The 22,670-nt window shown below is 37.9% G+C and overlaps 1 long non-coding RNA gene across 2 annotated transcripts in view; it reads right to left on the bottom strand.

The window, feature by feature from the left end:
* LOC124879841 overlaps positions 1 to 10,610 on the bottom strand; it is a 29,311-nt gene extending 18,701 nt beyond the window's left edge. Inside the window, exons 1-3 of one of the 2 annotated variants that reach the window (XR_007041134.1) lie at positions 10,475 to 10,610; positions 10,271 to 10,317; positions 2,513 to 2,568 (exon numbers count right to left, since the gene is read on the bottom strand). This is a non-coding gene — a long non-coding RNA (uncharacterized LOC124879841). Of the gene's footprint in view, positions 1 to 1,059; positions 2,569 to 10,270; positions 10,318 to 10,474 lie in introns of those variants that run through there. The other variant, XR_007041133.1, reaches the window with a different exon arrangement.
* Positions 10,611 to 22,670: the final 12,060 nt, after the last annotated feature.

Raw genomic sequence — 22,670 nt, 5'->3', positions numbered from 1 at the left:
TTGCAGTTGCTAATTTTGCTTTATTTATTTATTTAACCTTTTTTTGTTTTTACAAAGCTACACATTCATGTTGAGTATTTGTTCAGATGAATATTTATTTAAAGAGATTAGTTCCTGTATTTGGAGTTTAACTGCTTCACAAAGAGTAGCAGTTAAAATGTTTCAACTGTAAAATACAGGATACTCTTTCAAAATGTCTTTGGCCCGTTCCAATACCCACACTACACCCTACACCCCTCTATGAAGTGTTTACTTTGCACAAGAGCAAGTAGGGGTGGAAGTGTGCAGGTTACAAGCGTGCAGAATTGGAGAATTGGGACAGCAGGGGTTACGTCATTGACTTGCACCTTTGAGCCATCAAAAATGGCAGGACGCGTTGCTGTTTTTGCAGTCTAGCTACTAAAACATTATTATAAAACTGCAACAAGCAATTGTTTTGAGGAGAAGAAAGTGCAGAAAACGAAGGAGGCTTATACACCAAACTCTCGCCGTGGCGCCAGTGTTTGTTTAAAGGTAATTTCAATGTTATGGCCTACTGACTGCCCAGTATCACCCCGAAGCCAGTGGCATCTTACAATGTTGAGCCTGGAAAACCAGTAAAAAAATATATATCCTCGTCTTGCTGTCTAAAGTTTATGCAGTTCTTATTATTCTGATTTGATGGCTGGTTACATGTTTGTGATTGGTTTTTGCTCAAAATGTCAGCAGCAGCAGTAAATTGAGGGTAATACACTTTGGCGAAGCGCGCATCTAAGCGGACTTTGCCGTGTGGATCGAAGGCACAAAGGGGGCGGGGCTAAGGACCACTCTGGAGAATTGGGGCACTACACCCTCGAACCCATCAACGGGAACGCACAATTCAGGGACACAAGGGTGGAGGTGCGAGTATTGGGACAGGACCATTATATCATCCTTTCCACAGTATCCTTGTATATAAACAAAAGGGCCACAGTATGCCCATGCATAATCATTTTCAATAAATTAGAATATGTGGTTATGAGGCTCGTTTGTCAGATTAAAAGTGACTTCAGAAAATAACAACCTTTAAACAGGTGAGCCTACATTTCTTAAATATGTTGTTTCTATTAGCTATGGACAGAAAAACATAATAAATAATAAAAATAAAGGCTTGAAAGCACCAGTGTGTGTGAAATTATTCTATACATATTGGTCTATGTGTGATGTGAACGGTTTATGCAGTGATAAACAGTTAATAAGAGGTAGATGATTTATTCAGTGCTTTGAAAAATGCCCCTGGGATGTAGCTAGCTTTGCACTATTTGCTTCTAGATTTTGCTTGTGTGTTTTAGCTTGATTTGTTACTATATAATTACACGTTTATTTTCATACTCCTTCAGGAAATTGGTAACTCATCAGTTGCCACAGATGGTTGCTTTATGCTTGTTAAGAAAGAATGAGGATATTATCAAATATAGAATAAGACATCAGAATGCATTAAGACTGGAATACAGGCAATAAAATATTTTTAAAGAAAAATGCTTTTGCTATTTTCTCTGCTGGTTGTGAACTGCTGGTGACACTAAACAAAATACATTGGTATATTTGTTTTTACAGTTTTTTTTATTAATTGTTTGTTTAGAAAGTATGATTAACACTGCAAATGTTTAAGTCATATAGAACATGTGCAGCACAGTGGTTTGTCTGCCCAGGAAAACATTTTTCATAAAATAAACACATTTGAAAACAATTTGGGGTAATTTTAAAAGAACAAAAATAAAGATTAATGTCTGAGACTTGATTTTAATGCTGGCCATATTAAAGTCTTTTGACCCTTTTACCAATAACATAACCTGAAGTAGTAACGTGATGAAGTGATGACCCATAAAATGACATGATAAAAAATATTCTCTCAGAAGAAGCCAAACTGTTTCTGACAAAGGTGCCGTGTAGAAAACCACACTCACAAACACACACACCAGTTCAGACTGGGACGTCAAGACAATGTTTTTGCGCTCCTGCTGGTTTTCACCGGTGGCGACAAGCACCTGTGTGTTTTGCGCAACAAAGGTTCCTAGCAACAGTTGTTGAGCAGAGATGCACACCTGTTTGATCTGCCTGGACCCTCTGTGATAAGTGGCCTCGGTAACCATGGCGACCAGGATATGGGATGGATCCATGTGGTGCTATTGAATGGCCTTGGATTATAAACACACGTATACAGGCACATGCACAAACTCAGGAAACACACACATCATGCTTGAAGGAGTTGGACGCACACACATGTGCTTTAGAGACAGCAAACAATAAAAAGGAGGAAAATCACACTAACCAGCTGAAGTCATACGTCTGATGAAGCATTTGGGGCATGCCAGGCTTCACACCTGCATACAGACTCGTAGCAGACTTCACACTTTAAGAAGCGTGCAGTGGAAGGTCTCACATTCAGAAAAAAAATAAACACACACGTAGGCTGACTTCTAGCACTTCACAAAGCAATGTGTGGAGAAGAAAAACGAGGCAGCAGATGGCCGACTTGCTGACAGTTACTCACAGTGTGCAGGTGGACGAGGAAGCGTTTTGCCTCTCACTCAAAAACTGTGCGTCGACCTTGGAGAGAAACGTGCAGCAGTCATTCACACAAAAATAGAGGAACGAGTCTGATTGCAGAAATACAAAATCGTGGGAGCTGTTACATTTTCTAAAGCGGGATAGAAATGTGAGCATTGAAATGCAATCAAACACAAACAATGATGCGTGCTGCTCTGTGAGCTTTCTCTTTTAAACTCCTCTCTGACACAGTGATGTGAATGGTAACCAATTAAGACATCCAGTACTGTAAGAGCTGCTCTCTGCGTTTGTGCTTCAGGTGCACTGAGCAGGTCTGAAGCACTGAAATGGAAATTATGTCTCTGTTGTTTGTACTGGGTTAATTTCATGTACAGAGATGCAGCATACAGGCCTCTCTTCAATAATTAAATCATAAATAAATGGTTTGCAGTCTCTTGATATATGAAGAAGTTAATTATATTTTCACTAGTCTGGTTATTCTCAGAATAATTCAGTGACATTCTACAAACTATTTTAAATTTAGGATTTTCAGTAAAGACGAATGTGAGTTACTATGTTTCTCTCTCTTAACTATAAAAAACAGTTTTTCTATTTAGTTTTATTTAAGGGATATACAACATAATAATAGATCAAATTAGCTGTGCAAATGAAGCATATCTAGTCCCCGCACTAAAAGTTAATCCTTTATTTGTGTTAATCTGTGTTTTTCTTAATGTTGACAGGACTTTGTGAGCGCTATTGAAATAAATCCTTTCTTATCGCTGCACAGACGAGGCAGCCTGACAATACAGATGTTATACTTTGTCTGTGAACACACAGCCATGTCTTTTCTTCCACGAGCCAATCATGACTCACAACCTGCATGTAATGAGGAGCAGTACAGCAGTGCCTCTTTTGCTCCTTTTTAAGACGTTTGCATCACATCTTTCTCAATGCAGGAGAAAAAGGAGTGCATTAGCACCAGGGGTTCACATATAGAGGACCATGAGAAAAACCATAGTCTAGTCATGGGGTCAGGAAAGGGCCATCTGGGTCGATCTGTATGAGCAGAAATCAGTCCCGCACAGTTTGAGCTCATCAGGCAGTCGCTCCGACAAGATAAAATGCAAACAGACTTCAGCTCGTTAGTCTGTTCAGTTTCTCAGGTCTCATTTTTGCACCATTCGCCGTTGTCACTGCTGTTTCTTTTCCTGTTGCCACAAGTGGGACGTCAGACCATCTGTCAGTCCAGAATTTATTTACTGTATTCATCTTTTAGCTGAGTATATAACCTGAAAACGCTGTGATGCATAGGATTTAAGTCAAACTATGTGAAAGTGTAGATTTAAGTTGTGTATCACTATTGTGAGAAACTTATGAAGCTGTTGAGTGTAAGGCTTCACATATCTGCTTCATTTTATTATGGATCCCAGATGTTCTAATAAATGAAGACACAGAAGTATCTGGCATTTCTTCAAAAAAGATTATTCAACAAGGGTGACAAGATATTTTGAAAAAAAAAGGTCAAACTGACTGACTGAGTTTTAAATGTTTTAGAGAAAATTAATGTTTTTTTCTGCAATTCTTTATGATATATATATGATATATAGCATGCTTGGAGGCAAGGTGAAAAGTCAAAATAAAGGCCTTAAAATTTGTGCCTTTGGTTTGAAAAAACATAGACACGAGTTTGCAGTCGATTCTCTTGGTTTTGGTAAAACTGTTCATCAGGATGTTTAAGTAGTTTGCTAAGTTTAGCTTGACCTTTTGTATGGATTTGATAAATTCTTAATGCTATGCTCAATATCTTCAAATTAACCACCTAAGCCACTGTAAAACCACAAACCCAACAGCAGAGAAGTTCACAATACACCACAATCTAATTTTACTCACAACGAGTCATCGACCAAACTGGACAATAACTTCTGACAAAGAAAACCGAAGAAGTCCCTCAGGGCTATGTTGGTTTGATTAACATATATTAAAACCATTGGTTCAAACTGGGATCAGGACCACAATCAGTGGAAAGAGACAAAATCACAAACAAAATCAGTACAAATGAATAAAAGTAACCATTTAATTATACCTGAGAAGTGCCCAGTTTTATGGTTATTTACAGTATCTACTTAAATCAGTTATATTGATTTAAGTAGATACAATTATATTGTAGCCCCATTTCATATCCACGTGGCAACACGTGGATATGAAATGGGGCTACAAACTGGCAATTAGGTAAACTGACATGGTACCTGGAAATTGGTCTTCCTCTCTCTAAAACCTTCTGTTTCAACTGAAATTCCAGTTACACAAACCTTTTCCAGTTTTGAGAAGCATCTTTCCATTTTAGATTTAAATGAATGTGTGCAGCTACAGGACTTTCAGTGAAAACACCGCCGCCCTCTGCGTAGCTGAAGAGTCCGTAACGATGTGCTGTTAGCTGTCTGTGTCTATTAGGCTCAGCACTGCCCCATATCAGTGTGACGCGGTGCTTTTGCCTCACTCTGTTCATTTTCACTGCGTATTTATGGTCGATTATAAAGATTAAATATGTCACACACATTCATTAAATATATTAAACAGACTGTGGAGAGTGAAAGCGATGGGCATGCTCCAACTGCCTGCATCAGAGTGTGACACAGCGCCATCTGTGGTGAGGCACAGCTATTCACTGACTCACCTTGACTTTCTCCCATGTATTTGAATCGGCAATGTGTAAATTCAGCAATTTTGACCATACAAATTTTGAAATCATACAGAAAACAAATTTATTGAACAGTCAAGTGGACTAATTGATTTTCTGTTATCATTGCTAGTATTTTACTTGTCCTGACCCTGATTGCATGTCATTTATGTAAACAATTAACAATGAAATTATGTAACCGTTTCCCAGTTTTCCTAATTGAGAGAACTGATTGCAAATCTGTGAATATGGTCTCCTAAACAAAGAAAACAAATTATTATAAATATTTTTTTATGACAAACACTATAATGTCAGCTATAATGGAAAATACTTAACAAATGGACACTTGCAATGGACTAATATGGTGATAGTAACAAAGTTACCGGCAAGATATGAACTTTATACTGATATTTTTTATGTGGTCTTGAACAATATTCAGAAGTGCTAAAATGCTAATTATGATGATTACATTAATACAGCTTAGCAGTACTAGTCATCACAGCTAAGCAGACAAAAAACAGGATTGTACAACAAAAAATATGTAGTCACACATTTTTTGTCAGATTAATGTTAGATGACTTCAATCCTCAAGCTAGGCGTTTAAGTTTAACCGTCATACTTCTTTATTTTTGGCTCATTAAATTAAATATATGGATTGAATACTGCTTATGTAGCACACTGCTTTCCTAAATCATTATGAAAATAGCTGCAGAGTCAGTTTACACCATTTTTAAGGTGATTATAATTTAAATGTAGGCGTTTCAAAAGTGTTTGAGTCCTTCTGCAGGCTCTTTCTTCTGAGTGAAATTACCTTTATATTTATGGTTAAGACAAAACAAAAAGACCCCAATGTTCTTCTTTTTCAAACAGTTGAATTCTAAACATCTCTGTGTCTGTGCAGCATAAAAACTTAACTGAGTACAAATAGTCTCCCTCTAAGGAGCTGGTTTGCTTTAGAGGGTTCAATCAAATATATTGTATGTAAGGTTTTAAAAATCTATTTTGAGTTGGGAATTGACAAATCTTACTGTTTTCTGGATGTTACTTAGTGATTAAAACTGGAACATTCGATGCTTTACATCTAACTCATTATTTGTATGGTTTCTAACCAAGGCCTTTCCTGTACAAGTCATTTAGATACTGACTTACTTTATTGTTTTGTTTTACAGCAATGCTAGTTCAAGGTTTACATACTTAATTTAGAAAATAAGTGATATATACTTGTAATAAATTCAGAAAGAGACAAACAACTGAGAGAAATATGCAAATCGATCTTAGCTGCTTTCAGAGCAAATGAAAATCCCTAAAAGAATCTTCTTTAAAGCAAAACTAATCTAATTAAAGAATAAAACAAATCTTTAACATGTTTTTAGATTGTGTTTAAGCAGCTTTACAAAATCAGACATGATCATTTCTTTAAGACTTTTGCTTTTTTCATTCATCCTGATCATTTTTCTTTTTGTCTCTTTTCCTCAACCAGCTCCTCTCCTTTCGTCTGTTTCCGTCTACTTCCCTCAAGCAAATGAAAAGGCCACATCAAACAATGGATTTAGCTTTCTCCCTAAGTGGATGAGGGGAGAGGAAATAACAACGGATAAATGAAGCTGGATGAGAGGAAGTGCCAATACTACGAACGTGAGCTACAACCAGGTGCAAAAAAAAGAATGCACCTCAGGGTTTTTTTATGCTTTCACACATTTCAAAAATGTCTTGTATTGTTAGTATCAGCTGCTATCTTTTAAAGCCAGAGTTTTTTCTGTCTCATTGAAAATGTATGAATTGCCTGATACCTAAATGTAAAACACAGTAGTGTGATGTTAAGCAGAGATGCATAGAAAAGAAGTAAAATAATTGCAAAAAGCTGCAGATGTGTTACACAAAATACTGTATCTCTGCATAAGTAATAAATATTTTCTACACCAGCATTACTTCTGATAATCTCATTTACGTATTTTCTTTAGAAAGTGACCAAAAATGTATTTAATCACAGTAAAAATGTTTTTCACCATAATTGCTCCAATTTAAATTCATTTAAAAGACGTTTTTTGTGTCTTCTGTTTTGCAGCTGAAGCTACCCAATTTCCACACAGAAAACTAGTGAAGTGTAAGTAAATATGTGTCAATCTAATTCCAGTTTGCCCTGCAGCAGTGTTCCGAATGTTTCTTTCTTTCCAGGTAGAATTGAAGAAAAATATTTTCAAGGCCAAGGCAGAAGAACAGGGACACCTTGTTTTTATAGCTTCACAAGGAGGCTTTTTGAAGTCAGACTGAAAAAGATCTGAAGCTGTAATAAGTTGACTCCAGACAGTGGAGAATCAATCCGGCCTCAACTGTGGTGGAACTGATGCAATGCCAGTCACTTCAGCTGGAGAAAGGGAAGCAACAGGAGGGAAGAGGAGGAGAAGGAGGAGGACATGCAGCGAGGGGGAGGTTAGAGGAGAACAGAAGGAGGAAGGAGTGGAGGAGCAGAAGGTGCAGGACGGAGAGAGTCTCCCACCAACGCTGTCACAAACACACGCTTGGCTGCTGTCTCTGCTGATTGTGATTGCTGTTCAAACAAGGCTGACAGCTGCCACAAACATCTCGCTGCTTAATATGACACACATTTACTCTCACCTGCACCGACACCCCCCTGCGCTGTCTTGCTTTATGGCACCCTGTTATCTTTCTTTCTCCTCCTTGGCCTGATAAGACTGTGGCCTCTGTGATTGCCCTCTGCTTGCTCTACAATATGACAGCTCAATCACTCATCAAATCAAGATGTCCCCTCATAGCTCGTGATGAAATACCACACAGATCAGACTCTTGTGCCTCTTGTCATTCCTCTATTTAGCCCTCAAATAACTGTAGCCTTAGAATTTGTTTCTGAAACACAACACATCTGGAGCCATTCTCACCTTAGAAAGACCTGCAGCTGGGGTTTTCTCATGTTTTAATGCAAAAATCTAAAAGAAAGTGATTTAATCTGGTTTAGTTGAGGGTTGCATGTGTTATTTAAAGTCTGGATAAACCGATCAGGCTGGGCAGTACTGATTTCCAGTTTTAGGGAGTGGGTATTACAGAGGTAGTTGTTTTAAAAAATGGAGAAATTACAAGAATATCCTCAATTATGTCACTAAGGTGTATCAAAGAATGTTTATAGAACAAAAATAGTGGAAGCTTTTACTTTTAATACACTGAATGAACATTTAATCTCTTGATTGGTGCAATTCTAATTTGAAGATAAAGAGACACCACTTGAGGCTCCAGCCTGTTCAGATGTACACATTTTCCTGACTATTACTGTGGACAATAATGAGAATAAATCAGGGCAGATGTGCTGTTGCTTTACATTTCCATCAGGGCTGCACCATTTTAGAAAACATGCAGTTGCAATATTTTTGAAAAGATTTTGTGATTAACTCTCCTTTTTCCATCATCACCATGTCTCCAAATCATTCACTAAAGTCTGTATCAGGATTTAGCATTAGAAGCAGTGAAAGTCCATCCAACTGGCCACATATATTCTTTTCGTGAAAAGTGTGAATGCCTGGTGCTTCAAATGCAGTTGCCTGACAAATATTACATCCAATGAGCCCTTTGGCTTTGTGATACTGCACACAGACACTGAAATGTTGATTCAATATATTGGACTGCTCTAATCACTATTCCGTGCAGTTAAACATTTACACAACCAGTTGGTCTAAAATCCACACTGATCACCACTGTACACTTTTTACTTCCTTATGTTTTTTAAAAAAATCAAACCGTTGCCTCCAGTTTTTAGACAATCTGGTAAAGCTGATAATGACTCAGGGTTAGAAAAAAAAGAGGATTAGTTATGCATGCAGAGGGCGTTCACTCAGTAGTATATAATTCAGGCTGCTTTGCTTTTTCCTCCCCATCCTCCACAGAGAGTAACAATCGCGACATCAAATGCACCCACTCTTTCATGCGCATTCCTGCTGTTTTCTCTCTATTTCTGTCTGTCTGTGTCATCCTCCCTTTCTCTTTGCACACACACATAAAGACATGCATACACTCTCCTCCACAGCAGCAGTTGCCCATTATGGAGTGGTAACCAGGCAGCATCTAATTGCAATAATTGGAAGAATGTACTGAGCGGCCTGTTTGAACACCTGTTAGCACTGAATTTCTCTCATGGCTACAGATTGTATGTGCTGTGTCACACCATTTGGTGCATGTACATGTGGGTGTATGTATTGAAGAAGAGGAGGAGGTAGGGAGGATATGTAAATATGACATCCTGGCTGCGGTCCAGCTCCCATTTTGCCACCCCAGACCCCTTCCAGAAGGAGACAGACCAATCACCCGGAACACAAACGAATAATAAGCATGATGCATCTTCACACCTTTCATGTTTTCAGCGTGCACTGCTCTGCTGAAGCTTTGAGAGACAGAGGAGCAACATCCCAGCTGTGTGTGCGCTCCTGTCCTGCAGGCTTTCATTGAGGATTCAGCCGGTGCCAGGACGCGTCTCCGCGTCCTTGCCGCGGGGCAGCCGGGCAGATGCGCGGAGCTGTCCGCCGCTCCGGTGCTGAAACCTCCCCTGAACGCTCATATCGCACACAGCACGGGGGAATTAATTGCAAACGCTGCTCTGAGTGCTCACACGGAAACTAATCTATTAAAAGGGAAAGTCAAGCTTTTTAAAACTAACACTCCACCTCCACTTCTCCAGACATCGCTTTACAATTTTAACTGTTAAAAAGTGCTACACAGCTTTTCTCTCTGCTTTTTTATGGGCCCAGCCTGCAGCAGAAGAGGCTCAGACAACATCGAGCGGTTGTCATTTGACCCCAGGAAGCCCGGACAGGCTGTAAGTCAATCCGTAACGACGCGGGGACCACGCTGCTCTGTCTGCAGGAGACTCGACATACAGAGCTTCTTTTTCTAATTACTGCTGCCATTGCCGTTCATTAGGACGCCTTCTTATTGAGATCAATAGGCTCTACGGGGAGTAGAAAGTTAGCTGAAATTCAATTTTTTATGGATATTCGGAGCTTGATTAGGACTATAAACTGAACATTTGCTTCCTTAAAATGAAGATTAAGGTACTTGGGAACATGCAGGTTGACCTACCTGTGGATACGAGGCAGGTCAGTTACATGCTGCGTCCTCACTTCCATCTAAAGCAAAATGAAACAGTTAAGCATAAAGTAATCTAACGCTTAAAACCTGACAGTTCGTATTGTTGGATGTCCAACATGATCTTCTAACCCGCAAATAAACCCCAAATACTTCAACGCTTTTTCTCTCTCAGTCGGTCAGATTCTCCTTGCTCACCTGGGTGCTGTCGGTCCGCCGTTCCGGTGCTCCGGGTGCTCGGAATGGAGCGCAGGAGAGCCGCGGCGCGTCCGGAGTGCAGAGATCAAGCCTCTGGTCTGCTGCTGCCTGCACCTTTTAAAAGCCCCTGCTGGACCAATAGGAGGTCTTTCAGCGTGATGGGACCTGACGTCACCCCTTCCCTCACCTAACAACCCACCCACTCAACCAGCCCCCCACCCCCCTCCTCCTCTTTACTTCTACTGTTCAAGAAAAATAATACTCACTTTATCTCCTCGAAATTACAATAAAAAGGGGAACCAAATGATTTTCAGAATTCGAAGCTCCCAGGATATTGACTTATATATTGATTTTTAAATGCCCTATACATTTTAATCCATAGCAGCATACTATGTGATTTATTCATTTAGATTTGTATAGATCAGCCGTTAGAGTCAAATCATGAGGTGACTCCAGGTAAAAATAACATAAACAGACTCTCAGCTGGCTCTGTTATCAGCAGCAGTCTCTAAACAGCAGATGGGTGGAACAGTAACAGGTGGATTACAGACGTATTCAGAGATTTATTCAACTACTCATTTGGAACAGCGGAGGGATAAGTTATACTTAGGTTCAGTTTGGTAACTTTCCTAAAGTTTTCTGTGACGATAATTTGAAGTTCTTCACTCTAAGGAGACATTTAAAGTTTAGTTTAAAGCAAAGTTTTAACTTAAATGCAACCAAAGTGGATTTAGAAAACACATGAAAAGATTTTACTAACAAATAATCCATATGAACAAACATGAATTGGAAACATCAGTTTTAATCCATCTTCACTGGCAAATGGCTGCATGAATGTGCGGTTGTCTTTCTGTCTGCGGTTTTCATTTTCTCCCTGTGCGTCCATGGGTTTTGCCTGGGTGATTACAAGGTTGTTTGTCGTGTGTGTCTCCACGTTGTCCATGTGATGAACTGGCAACCGGTCCGCATGTTTTGCGCTCTGCCGTTACGCCACAATAAAATGCGCAAAAAGACAATAAGAACAGAGCATTGCAAGCCGAGAGACAGAAAGCTTAAACAGCTTAGATATAACCTCCACCCAATTAATACAATAGTTAATACAATAATAATAATATCAGTAATACCAAGACATAAAAAGACTTGCTTGATATATCCATAAATATATATATTTATGGATATATATATATCCATATATCCATAAATTACTAATATCTATCCAATAAAAATAAAATGTTTCGAAAATGTACCTAAATATCAATACACATTTTGTTTTATATATAATGCAACATAGTATCTAATAAAACCAATTACAGATAAGCATTTAGGTATTCTTCCAAAGATCTTTTATAACATTTAATGAAGGAACATTTTCAGTCTGGTGGGAAATCCTGTTCCTTAACATAACATCAACATCCACAGCTGATAGTAACATTAAAACAGAAACATAAATAATAAGCACAAAACATTTCTGTGTATTGAAGTATTTTGGGTATTCCCACCAGACACCATCAAATTTCTGGTTATACAGCTGGAACACTTACATGAATTCATTTAAAATAGTTGTTAAGCCTGAATGAAGAGCATTTCTGTGTAGTCAAGAAAATTAATTCCAGTTAAAGAATAGAGAAACAGAATTGATTTTACAGTGGAAACCAGATAATTATATGCAAATACAAAAGATACATAACTTTAGTTTTATCATTGTCTGACGCTGAGCCAGATACATCTTTTGCTGTTTTAAGTCAGTTAAAATCACAAAAATTATTTCTATTTGCCAAATCCCAGAATAATTTTTCAGCTAATTGTTACCCATAATGTCACATATGACAGCAGTGTTTTTGAAGTTTTGCCTCAAAATACATCCACAGGGTTGTATCTTTTTAACTACAGATGTGGCAAATTAACCTACCAGAATCTCGTTATCATCTTTCCCAAGTTGTTAAAAACAGCTAACCCAAGTGTTTGTCAGCTTTTCACTTTGAAAGTTATAAAAACCTCTCTAGAAAATAACCTATTATTTTGGCATTTAGAAAACAAATGACTTTGGTAATCCTAACTGACCTAAAACACTGAGGCTTATGTAGTATTAGACAGGGAGAAAAATAAAGTTATGTATCAGTTTCAACTCTTAAATGCTCAAATTATAATACACCTGAGTGACTGAGAGGAGGAACTTCCAGATATTGGTGCATGTTTGAGATTTTCCAAAAATACATGACAGCAAGACAGTCATGCCTGCTCTATTACCACCATAACCCTGGTTGGAGTAATGATGGGGCTGCATGGTTGGTCCTGAGTTCAAATCCTGACTGGGAACTTTCTCTGTGGAGTTTGTTCTCTCCACTTATTCTGGAGGTTGACTGGACTCTCCAAATTGCCCATTGGGGTGATTGTGTACATGGTTGTGTTTCTCTGTGACCCTTTGAGTTTAAATCAGGTATAGAAAATGGATGGATCAATTTTGATCCCAACAGCTTTTGGAACAAAAGTCACAAACTTTAATGAACAACGTGTATAGGCACCAATACGTGACACCATCAACATTAGGGACACAACTGCAACACTTACATGAATTAGATGAAAATGTTTTAAACCCAAAAGAAAAGTATTTTTGTGTAAAACAGAAAGCAAAGATCACCAAGAACAGCCAGCAGTTATAGTATCAACCTTTTTATATTTTTGACTAAACTGGACTCACAACAGTGATGATCTTTACAGAACGGGTCAGAGCAGACTCAACCTGCTCAGGAGACAGAGATTTTGGAGTACAGGGGATGCTCCTGAAGACCATTTTTTAAATCTGTGGTGGCATTGGCCATCTTCTACGGTGTAGTATGTTGGAGCAACAGCTTATGTACAGCTGAGAGGAAGCGGTTAGGTAAGCTCATCAGATGCTATGAATCAGAAAAAGGCGGACCCAAGATTCAGCCAGACACAGTACTGAAAGTTTAAAAGGTTTATTCAGCCACAGGAAAACGTCACACAGGTAACACTCCTCACAGCTTCCAGGAATCACTGAGGCAGAAAGAGGGATTAGTGACTAGTAGTCTCTCCAGATTTTGCAGGGATCAGAGAAGTCACTAACCTGCTTTTGTCTTGAGTGGAACTTGAAACCCAGAGGGGAAACCTCAGTGGGCGGCAGGCGGTGATCTCCACAGCACAGGTAAGAAGTGACTCCAGGCTGAATAATCCGAGGGCTAGGCTGGCTCAATAATCCAAGGACAGAAACAGGGTCAACGATCGGAACAAGAGGCGTCAGGCAAGGGGCAGGCAGAGGCATAAACCAGATGTAGGAAACAAGGTCGACAACCAAAATCCAAATAGTCCGACAGGGAGCAGGCAGAGGCATAAATCCAAAAGGCAAGGAAAGGTCCAGAACAATGATCAGACAGGAAGGAACGCTGGATATCTACTTACACAATGGCTTTCAAAAATCTGGTCCACACAGGTGCTTGGCATTCCACAGATTGCACTACACCGCAGCAACCACCAGGTGCATCTCATCTGCTGATTGCAGCCAGGGAGACAGGGTAGAGCAGACGTGCCAGAATCATAACATCAGAAAAACCAGATCTCCCCTAGGATGCCCCATTGACCCATTGCAAATGGTGGACAATGTCTCCCACCCATGCATGAAGGTGTTGCAAAACTGGAGATCTCCTTCTGTGACTTCAGTGACTGCATCCTAGGTGTACAAAGGAGCATTTGTTTTCTATTCTATTCTAATATGAAAGTGAATAATTGTCCAAACTCATCTGAGTACCTCAGTAGTGGATCTCTCAAATCAGGTCATCCCTTTTAGCTTTTGAATAATTTTTTGTGCTATATGCAGTTCTTAATCAATGATTAAAATAATCTTGAATATAATTTTTATGTCACTTTCAGCTATCTACAAATATGACCGAGTGTTAGATTTGCTGGATTTTAACACTTTCTATGAAAAACCCAGTGATGTTTTTGAAAAATGAAGCTGCGGAGCAGTTTGTTGTAACCCTGTTGATTCCAGCTCTCCACATTGAAGCAGTGACACTCACCACCATGTCTGAAGCTGCTAAAAGAAAATGTAAAAAAAAAGAACCGATGTTACATTTGGTTTGAACTCAAACTTGCTCAGCGTATGACAGCTACACATAATCTGTCACTGTGTGGCTCCTCTGACAGAAGCGCTCAAAAAGAGATGTATTTTCAAACACAAATGAGCAATTTGTTAGGCCATTGTGCACTGTGTGCATCATTGTACTCTCTAATTTCCCAGACTCAGAAGCCCATTGTGGGAAACGCTATTGTGTTGCTTTTTTCTGGATTGTTTTCTGCCCTTTTTTCATGTGTGCTCCTTTTCAAACGAGTGTGCATTTAACACACTTATAAAGACACGCTCACACAGATATTTGTGCAGGGTCTTTTTTTGGTAACTTCAATGTTACCTGTGCTCCCTTCCATGTATATACCTGGGTCAAATTTGGTCCCATTCTTTTGAGCGTGCAGCAGTTTGACAAAGGACAGCGAACAGTGGTGATGATGAGGATGGTACTGACAGCTCCCTACCAGCACAACTTACTGTACTCTGTTTTTACAGCTCCTTCTGGCAAGTCCAACAGGAAAACATGAGGTTCCTTTAAAGAAGTGACACTGAACCTGTTAATCTTACCTTTTTCACAAATGCACTGCGTGGAAAAAATCAGATTAAGACATTTTATTTTTTAAAATGCAGTTTCTCTTTTACAGTTTAGAGGCTGGGCTATCCACTCACCATGCAAACCTCTAAAAATATATGTGAAAATATTTTCTGTTGTTTTTTTATTGGGACAGTATCTAAGTATGGTCCCGACACAGGAACCATACTTGCTTCTGGCACTTTCCAAGTCTGGATAAGTGTTATAGCTTAGAAAATACAAAGGCTTCGAAAAATTTGAAAAACTACTCTAAAAAGTGGACTGATTTTCATACAGGTTTAACAGAATAAAGGTATGGCCACTAAAACAGCTACACCGGCTGTGAGTCACTTTAATGTTTTTGTTCGTCAATACTGTATATGGATTGATTGTCTTGATTTTACAAGAAAAAAAACAAATTTTTCTGACAACAGTTTGATTTTGGTAAAAACTGTTTATTTATTGTATCCAGCTGGCAGCACTGTCATGAATTCCAAGTTAAATTAAATATATGAAACCAATATCTCATAATGACTTAATAAAAGTAATAGCAACAAAATTAGTTAAAATTTTGTTATTGGCTTCATGAGATAAAGAAAGTGTGATCCTAAAACAAGTAAGCTTAACATTTCATTGACTAGGTCATGCACATGTTATTTAAAGATAAGACATAATGAAAAAGTTCCCAATAAAACACACTCGAGATGTTGTCACCTCGATAACAAGATCTTACAACAGTTATCACAAAAAACCTGAGAACTTTTCTCAACATAATGAACAAGTGAAATTTTTTATGTTTAAATGGGTTTCAGTCTTATTGTCGACCCATAGTGAGCTGATAAAACTGTTATTGTGGGAAAAAATAAGCTTGTCATTTTATTAGGGAAGGATAATGAGACATTAAACTGAGGTAATTATATACTGAAGCCATTATCACAACAAAATGTTTTCATCTCGATACCATAAGATAATGAAGCTGTTGTCACAACAAAACAGCTTCATTTATTGATTTCTTGACATAATGAGTTAATTAAACTTCTGACAAAAAAATTCTCACATAAAAGTTTTAATGTTGATGTTCACCTAAGGAAATGATAAAACTAACTCTTTGAGATTTCATGGTCTTAAGATGATATAATAAACTGTAATGACAGAAACCAGCATAGACTCACAAGATGAACCATTTTAACGACAAGCTTATGATTTTGTTATGAGATAATGAACTTGCTTTTAAAGCAAACTAGCTCGAGATGTTGTCTCATAATGAATTCATTAAATTCATGAAACTATTTGGTACAAAATGTATTTAATTAAGAGAAATTAAGATATTTGATTAATAAAGAAAACTTACAGGGAGACCAGGACGCAGAACACAGGCAGGTAAACAGACATGGAGCCAGGTAGTTACAGGAGGAACCACTGGAGAACAATGAAAACCAGAAGGTATAAATACTGAGGTAGGGTGGAGAATGAACCAATGAACAAGGGGAGCTAATCAGGGAAAATTAGGTGCAACTGATAAGAGAGAATATACAGGCAACAGAGGGAGGCTAATTAACACAGAGGAGCAGAACATCTAAACAGAACTCAAAATGTACAGGAATCTAAGAATAAGTAAACAAAGGGGTAAACTAAAGGACATAAATATCTAAACTCAAGAATAAGTTTTAAACCTGGTCTAATATTCATGAACTGAAAATAACAAAAACATAAACAGGGAAGGACTAAAAAACCAACAAGAAACTTAAACTCAAACCCTAACACAGGACAATCATGACAGTAATAACAAGCTAATTAAACATTTATCTCAAAAACTAAGCTTGTAAGGTTCTTATTTTGATAAAATGAGCTAATAAACCAGATATCAAGTTCTTGTTTCAATTTAACAAGTTAATAAAACAATAAAGACAACAAAAAGGGCTTGATGTGCTTTTATTTCAACATAAAAAGCATAATAATCACAGCAATAGAGCTTATAGTGTTTTTATTTAAATATAATGGGCTAATTAAACAACTAAAAGGGCTCTTATCTTGTTGAAGTTCTTATCTTGACATAACAAGCTAATGCAACAGTAACAACAAAAGCTGAAGGTCTTGTTCTCTGGATATGATGAGATAATTCAACTGATCAGAACAAAAGAAGCTCATGGCCTTGCTAACTTGATAAGACAAGATGATTAAATTGTTATAACAACAAATTAAGCTTAAAATCTGAAAATCAGAGGGGTATTCCAGAAAGATGGTTAATCAAACTCAGAGTCTGTCCATGAACTTTAGCCAGGAATGGCAAACTCTAACTTTTTAGTTCCAGAACAACGGATATCTTTCAGTTCAACCCTGAATATCTCAACCTTGAGTTAATCAGGTGCACGAGTGCTGTGAAAAGCAATCGTCATTAGACGCCCAATACATTGATTCATCATGGCAATTGCTGCAAAATAAAAGGTTGTGATGTGATGCTGCAGCAGGAAGTCTTTCTGAAGAATATGCGATCTTATATTTATATCCCATAAAAAGGTACAAGGTCGGCAGCAGAAACGGAGAGAGGCTGCTTGAACTGTATGTAAACAGCTTCTGACTGATTCTGAACTTCTGCATTATTTTAACATTTATCCATATAAAACTGAAATTTACAGCAGAGGCTGTAGTGTGGTGGAGTGAATAAAATGTTTTTCAATGTGAACAATGATCAGGCAAAAGCAGACTTTAAACCAGATAAGCTTAAAATATAAAATATAATTTAGAAAATTAAGAAAGGCTTTTACAGTAAATATTAAGTGGTTGTAAGTATTCAAACCCACAACAGAACAGTGTTTTAAGAGATTAGTCATGTCTCCATATATTAAACTAATTGATACATCCATCATTTAACACAATTTCAATATTTTTAAAAGAACTCTTTATTTTCCTTCACAAGAGGAGAATAATGCACCAATGTGTGCTTCCTCAGAGGGATGCAGAGAGACATCAGAGGCATCTCTTAGTGTTATAGATCAGTTCTCTAAACCTGTTCCCTTTCCCTAAAGGACCAGATCTGTACAGTCTGGTTCTTCAACAGAGCAGCTGGTCAGCACCAGGATGGAGGTCATTCAGTCTCAATTGAATTGAATTGAATTCAATTGAAAAATACTTTATTCAGCTCAAAGGGAAATTAAATGTTGTTATAGCTCATATTCTGCAGGTTTCTTCAAAGGGCCGTTGTAGATGCTGATGGCTGTGGGCGGGAAGGATCTCCTTTAGCGCTCTGTCTTACAGCAGATCTGAAGAAGCCTCTGACTGAAGACACTCTGGTGTTGTAGGACAGTCTCATGAAGAGAATGCTCAGGGTTCTCCATAATGTTCTTCATTTTTATGAAGAATCCTTCTTTGCACAGTGATCTCCAAAGGTTTCAGAGGAGTTCCCAGAAGAGAGCCAGCCTTCTTGTAGCTTGTTGAGCTTTTTAACTTCCTAACTCAGATGCTGCTACCCTGGCAGATGATGGCAGAAGAGATCACACTCTCCACAACAGACTTATAGAAGGCATGCAGTATCATGCTGCAAACACCAAAGGACCTAAGCTTCCTCAAGAAGTACAGTCTGCTCTGTCCCTTCTTCTAACAGTTACATCTCCACTCCAGTCTGTTGTCCAGGTGAACACTGAGGTATTTATACTCCTCCACCACCTCCAATTCTTCTCCCATGATGGAAATAGTGCTTGACCAAGTCCTGTTTCTCTTAAAATCTACAATCATTTCCTTTGTTTTATTTAGGTTCAAGATGATCATTTCTACACCATGCCACAAAGCAGTCCACCAGCTCCCTGCGCTCAGCTTCTTCTCCATCTCTGATTCACACAAGTGTTTTCATTTAATTGTCTCTCAGTTCTGCACAAATATGAAAGATGAAAATATCATCTATAAATATCATATATTTAAATATCCTGCACATATTCCACAGTTACCAGTAAAGGTTCAATACTGGGAGACTTTTTCTGCTATCAACCTCAGCTATGGTGTGTGGATTTCACAGGTAAGCTTGATGACTGTTGGAACACAGTTAATAGTGTGTTGCAACATTATCACCAATCCTAATTGCTTTATCTATGGATGCAGGGAATAGAAACAAATGAATGTCAAATATTTGTCTGTATTTTTGCTTTGGTTCTTTTACGGCTGGAGATGGTTTAATCAGTAAAATAATTGGTGCCGTATAATCATATCTCTGACTGCCCTTCCATCCTGGATGTCTGCAGGCAGGATGTGAGTCTGTAGAGCAGGATGCAGAATATTAATAAGAACAATGCATTACAAAGATGTCACGTGATCTCTCTGCGGTGACCATGAGTTTCCACGCGGACTGGAACAGGCATCTGAGAGTGATGACCTGAACGCACCTTAGGGCCAAGATGAAGCATCAGCGTAGAAGGAGTCACTTTGTCATCCAGCACGCTTTTGTGAAATCATTCTGTAATTCTTCTGGACATGTCTGAGTTTGTAATAAAGTGAAAGAAGGACTATTTGTGCAAACTTTTAAGTTCTTCACCATGTGCTCATTAGTTATAATTTGGTCCATATTGCATGTGATCCTCAGTGCAGGGAAACCTGTGAATTGAACCCTGCTGTGATGTGTATAGTAATATATGAGTTAGTTAACATACATAAACAATGATGCTGTGAAAAGATTTTCTTTCACTGATTCTCCTTCCTATTCTGCAGCGGCAGCAGCTAACCTTCGTTCAAGGTTGATGTTTCTTCAAATGTCGTCGTCGCCCGGACAAGAGAGATTTAGGGTGAAATGATCTGAACGTTTTCATTTTATGAAGTTTGGTTTTGTTTGTGTTGAACTCAGCTATCTTGGTGCTAGCAGGCTATCTGCAGCACACATGCTCAGTTTTGTGTTCTGTGTTTGTGTGTTTTTAAAGTTAAGACATACTTTATTTAAAGGGGTGATTTTAACACAGAAGATTAATCATAATACGCCGTCCGCGCTTATGCATTTTAACCCTTTTATTGATGGTATTTTAAAGGTGTGTGTTTGATTCTGGTGCTAAGCTATCAGCTTCTTTTGTTACCCAGAAAGGTTGTTAGTTTTCAATCCAGTAAGTAATATTTCCCTAACATTATTTTACTAAATTTGATAACTAAGTAAACACCATTAAGCCCCATTTCTCCAGAAAGATTTGGCTCTTTTCCAAAATATTTCCTTAAATATTTTACCATTTCCTTAATAATATTTCTTTAAATATTATTTTAATGAATAAAGGCAGCTAATGAGACACCTTTGAGAATTGGTCATCCAGAAGGTTGGTTTTATTCAGCGATCTTTAAAACATTATTTTATTAAAATAATATTTCATCTGATCTTGCATTGTGAATGGTTGTTTAAAGGTATGCTGATTATTGCCTAAGTTAATTCCAAGACTAACTTAACTTCATTTCCAGATTCTTCAAGATAATCCTTGGTTCTCAAACATAAACATTGCAGGGTAATGTTGCATCACTCTTTCGGTCACGATTTTATCCATCTTTAATTAATTTGTTTATATTGTACATAGCCCATTAGTCTTCGTTATTCTCTAATTCTGTTTAGTAGTTTAGTTGGATTGTTTTAGCATAGTAAAGAGTTTGTTGATTGAAATATGTTTGACTTTGAGTTGACTTATTTTTGTTAATAAATTCTTGTATTTTAAGAAATTGTGTGAATTCATTCCATGTGTGTGCAGAGTTTTGCTGTTCAATAATGTCAGAGCTTGGGTCACCCTTTTGATTTTGTCCTATTACCACTGCCTTACTGGGCTGGTATTCACAGGACAACCCTTAACAGACCGAAATATTATTTGATAAAATATTAAATTATTAATATTAAATATTAAATAATATTTTCAGATTCATGGTCACAACATATGGCGTCCCTGGGTGGGCATTATCATGAACCGCTTGCACTGTACGTAAATGTGAATGAATAAACAACAACTGCACATTATGATGCACCAAGTGATGAGCTTAAAACCAGTTGTCACAGGTCACAATAGGACTCAAAACATCAGAGTTCTAACATCAGATGTCACTGATTATGTTTAAGAGAACATTATAACTCATGACATTCCAGGAGTTAACAAATTTAGACCTTCGTCAAATTAATAACTCCAATGTCTCCATGCTAGTAACAATCAACTCTGCTACATAGGCAAAATGTTAGATGTTCTGACTCTGTCACGGTTTACTTGATATTGGACCCCAGAATGCAGACAAGCAGGCAGCGTGATGGTAAGTGAAAAAAGGTTTAATTACAAAAACTCACACTCAGCAGGACGTAGGAACAAAACAAACGGGCAGGAAAGACAGGCATGGCATGATAAAAAAATAAACAAGACTTGGTTAAAGAACTAGACATGAGCATGAGAGCTAGACATGAGCATGAGAGCTAGACATGAGCATAAGAGATGTTTCCGCGACAACTAACAGAACAGGTGTGAATATATGGTGTGAAAACCAGGCGGCATAAGGAGACAGATTAACTTGAAGCAGGTGAACCGAATAAACTTAATTAACAGAACAAAACGTGACTGGAGCAAAACAGAAACTCTTGAACACAAACTAGAAAAACATGAAGCAAAAGCATAACCAGATCCGCAAACCAAACTTGACAAAACATGAACAAGACGACAAAACAAAAGCATGACCAGGAATATAAACAGAAACATGATTCAAAACTTGAACAGTGAAAAACATAAGGAAAAAACCCGAAACCAAAAACCAAACAACCCCAAATCATGACAGACTCAGTCTGGTTTCTTCTGTGTAAGCTATAACTTGAGACTTGGTTTAACTTCAGTTAACCTCACTGTCCAGACAGTTGCTGCATATTTGTATCCAGAGGCTGTGTTTTGTGTACGACCACAATTTGAAACTTAATTAACTTTGCACTTAATTTTAGTATCTGACCTGATTTTTGATGCATGTATCCATTCAGGAACTTTCTAGTGTGTTTTATGTTTTGAAAGAACAGGATTTATTGCCAGCTTAAATCCCAAATTTAATCTAAGCCACGCTGCCCTAAAGGGGGTTGTATCAAAGCCAAATTGCGATGATTACACTTAGGAGGTGTAGCAATGTCCTTTTTCCTTTGCATTTTAAACAAAATTCCCTTAAAGGTTAAGAATAGTGTCTAATCACTAGTTCTCCCACAGAAAGGTAAAACAATAATAATGCTAAAATCACAAAATATCCCTAGAGAAAGGAGTAGCATTGTAACACTTAGAGCATAGTGTTGTCATAAATCACAGGTTGAATGATCAACTTCTGTGCCCGTTTTACAGTCATACAAATGTTTCCAATATATGTATAGTCAAAGATACATATATAGCTGGATATTGGTTAGATGTTGTTGCTTTTAGCAATTTCTCATAAATTTGTTGTTGTTTTGTAGTGCCTGCCAGAATGATGGAATCAAACTCCATTATGAATTCAGCAGACGTGGAGATGCAGAAGGTTGTTGTTGCTGATCTCATCCATTTGTCTCCAGATGAGCGGGATGTTTTAAATCAGTTTGACTTTGCTGCATG

The sequence above is a fragment of the Girardinichthys multiradiatus genome, chromosome 2 (genome assembly GCF_021462225.1).
Source record: "Girardinichthys multiradiatus isolate DD_20200921_A chromosome 2, DD_fGirMul_XY1, whole genome shotgun sequence".
Lineage (NCBI taxonomy): Eukaryota > Metazoa > Chordata > Actinopteri > Cyprinodontiformes > Goodeidae > Girardinichthys > Girardinichthys multiradiatus.
This window is presented reverse-complemented; position numbering and strand designations above follow the sequence as displayed.